Source organism: Hipposideros armiger, unplaced genomic scaffold (assembly GCF_001890085.2).
Source record: "Hipposideros armiger isolate ML-2016 unplaced genomic scaffold, ASM189008v1 scaffold_1313, whole genome shotgun sequence".
NCBI classification, from domain to species: domain Eukaryota; kingdom Metazoa; phylum Chordata; class Mammalia; order Chiroptera; family Hipposideridae; genus Hipposideros; species Hipposideros armiger.
In genome coordinates, this window is record NW_017732663.1 from 157,893 (window position 1) to 161,443 (window position 3,551).

The window sequence follows — 3,551 nt, forward strand, 5'->3', positions numbered from 1 at the left end:
TGGCAGCACTGGAGAATCCATTCTTTGGCAAGAGTAAGCATGTAGACTTAACTGTCAGACCCGGGAAACTTGTGCCCTGTAGGCATTCAATAAGTATTTGAGAAGTATAATTCTCTGTTAGGGGAATAGAGAAATGGATATTTTAAATGCAGCATCCTAGTTTCCGTTAAAAGTTACCCTTGGCCTTTTGCTTTGTTGCACCCTGAAAGCAAGATGGGTCACCAGTGGCTCTCTTGGGAGCCATCTGAGAAAATTTGGACAGCATTCTTACTCCGGGCACATCTGCTCAAACCCACACGGTCCTATCTGCAAATTCAGCCTCAATATGTGATGGAAACAGTGTTTCCGTCAGTATGTGAAGACTATAGGCTTCATTAAATTGGACTAAGTGAACTTCCTTGAAAGGGTCATTCAAGACATCTATCTGACCACAGAAACAATGCTAGCTCTCCGTACGAAAATTTTTTAAAGACTTCACTTATAAATGTTTTAATGTAAATGAAACAGTCAATTGGTTATAGAAATTACCTTTTAAAATTTTCCTATCATCTTCTCAACGGAGTCATCTTCAAAATGTATGGCTTATTTTCCCTCAGTTATATCAAAGCATTTGTGCTGAAAAACAAAAGTTACCTCTGCGCCATCTCGTTGAAGGAGATCTTGAAGGTTCAAGAGAATCTTTAATAAATGCAAATGCTGGCCGGCTGAGTGGCCTATTGGTTGAGAGTTGGCTTGAGAGCGCCAGCTCTGAGCAGCAGGGTTCAGATCCCACATGAGGGCCAGTGACACTGCGCCCTCTACAGCTAAGATGGTGAACAACAGCTCGACCTGGGCTGCCTGAGTCACCCGGGAAGAGCGCAATGATAATACCAACATGGGCCAGTGAAGTGACTGAAGAACAAAAGGACAGCAACTTGCCTGTTCCCCTTCCCCTATTCCCCAATGCTGTGTCCCTTCCCCAATTCCCCAATAAAAATCTTTAAAAAGAAAATTCAAGATATTTCTTAAAAATAAAAAAATAAAAAATAAATGCAAATGCCCTTTAGAGAACAAAACCTTAAGCTAATCTTAACTGACTGAAGGCAGCAGTCATCTGAGAAAAAGCCTTTCTAGAAGAGAAGAGCATTTTAGAGGGAGATGCCTATGTTTCATCACCAGGTGCTTTACCTTCAGCTCGTTTAATTCCCACTTTGCAGATGAGAACACTGAGGCTCAGAGAGGGTCATTTTCCCAAGCTCCCAAAGGTTTTTTAAGTGCCTGAGTTGCATGCAGAAGCCTTCACTTAGGGAGAGCCCATGGCTTACATGACTACACTGTGCATGTGCCCACGGAGATGGAAGCGGCCCTCCCCTCTACCACCTTCCAGCAACTCTCCCCATCGTCAAATGCTGCAAGAGTTCCAAACATCCAGTGGAGATTTTCCCCTTACTTGTGGTTCTGCCACTAACTAGCTTTGTGACTTAAAATTTGATTCCTCCAGGCTGTAGTTTCCTCATAAGTTAAACCTTGGAGATCTCTCAGGTCTTTCCTAATGAAGATGAATATGTCAATGCCCAGGGAACCCAAAGCTGGCCAGTGGGTGTTTGGAGTGCCCCTTCCTGCTCACCCACCAGGTGCTAGATCCATGCTCAGCGGCCCCCATGAGCATTGCCAAGCCAGGTTACACACAAAGCCCAGGCCCCTGTCTGCTTAGGCTACAGAGCAGGGGTGTGTGGGAAAAAATACAAAACAGAAGGACCTGAGAAATCTGCAGGGTTCCTAGCGGCCTCTTTGAGTCTGGGGAACAGGGGTTCAGGAAAGACTAGAGGAGCATGCACTGATTTTGAGGCTCCCTGCCTTGGTAAAGTAATTTGTATTCGCTGAGTGGCCCCCTCTCTGCTCTGCTGTATGTAGTTCTGGGTATGGCATAAATAGAACCTGGTGCTCTGGCAAAGCACATCACCCACCGTTATGTTCCCTTCCTTTGGGGACAGCAACCAAACCTGAGCCTTTGGTTCCCTCTAGTGGCTCAAATTGGCAATTTTCATAGCTGATGTCTGCATTTATTTATTCAACGTATATAGTAAGTGCCTATTGTATGCATCAAAGTGGTGGCGGGTTCTCTAACTTTGCAAAGGGTATGGGACCCTTGCTTCATCTGGGCATTGTTGTCTAGTGGGAAGTGGTCATGGATAGAGGGATAGAAGGCAGAACTCCTTACAAGCTTAGCTTAATACATTGCCAACTGGCTAATTTCCCTGCTGCTCTTTAGCAGCTTTATGGGACTGAGGGAGGATGGGTTTTATATGGATTATTTCTGCCACTAAATGAGTTGTAAGACATTGGGCTGACTCCTTTACCCCTGGGCCTCAGTTTGCTCCTTGGTAAGATGAGTGCTTGGCTTAGATTCAAATCAATCCAACAAATATTTATGAAGCACTTGCAGTGTGTGAGACCCGCAGCTGAGTGCTATGGGAATGCAGTGGTGAATAGTACTGAATTTTAAGGAGCTTACTGGCTAAAGGGAGAACCCAGAATCCTGGAAGCCACATAAACCACAGGGCACGTAGCACGTAGCATGGCTGTCAAAGCATGAGCTTTGCAGTGAGATCTGGGTGGAGCCCCCTGCTCTCTCACTTCCTGGCTGTGTGGTATTATGCAAGTTGCTAACTCCCTCTTTACATTTTCTCAATAAATTTAGATAGTTATACTTTCTTCATAGATTTGAGTGCTCGGTCTAGAGCCAAACCACAGGAAATGCTCACTGAATCATGGCTACTCCCATTGCGATGTCAAACTCTAAACAGAAATAACAAAAATCTTGTTGAGAATGTCAATAAGACCTTATAAGGTGCTTATCCTGTTGGTTCTGAAGATTCCTTCATATGCTCAGCATATTTCTATGGTCTTCTTTCTTTGCCGTGGACCTTGGGAATCCACCCACCGCTGCGGTTAGGGTGGATGCCTCTGAGGGGTCTAACCCTGAAGTTTCAGCCAATCAGCCCTCCAGTAGAGAACGAACCACAGTCTCCCTTGCTCCCTTCTTCCTTGTTTCATTTCCCTGCAGGCAAGAATACAGGCCCTTTTCCTTCCCACAGATTTGCTGCTAATCAATTTTGGGAAACGAATAGGCAATAAGAGAGGTAGCTTCTATGTTTCTGTTAGTCACGATCCTTGGTTTTTAGTGCTTAAAACCCTCCTGGGGTGGCAGTGAGTTCTCTCTAGGAGGGAGGACTTCACACAAGCCCTGGCACTTGGGGCTGTTTTAACTTGGAGGGTGTATGATTCTGTTACATTGTGAACGGCTTGAACATCGTTTTTTATGCTGAGCTTCTTTATTACTGTATAAGAAGATAAAGGAAGATCCAGAGCTCACACACACCTTGAATGCCAGGCACATCATACCTAGATCCAGGTGGGGTCTCATCATATCAATTCATCAGTCATCAATACTGTAGATTTAATAGTCAACAAATCAGAGTCTTAGCCAGGTACTAAGAGAGATTAAAAGTAAGGAGAGAAGGTGAGCTTGGAGTCCAAAGTTGCTGACAGAGTACAATTCCTGGAAAAAG

At 44.7% G+C, this 3,551-nt stretch overlaps 1 pseudogene; it reads left to right on the top strand.

Moving 5' to 3' along the window:
• The first annotated feature begins 213 nt into the window (after positions 1-213).
• LOC109377182 (40S ribosomal protein S29 pseudogene) lies at positions 214-461 on the top strand (annotated as a pseudogene).
• Positions 462-3,551: the final 3,090 nt, after the last annotated feature.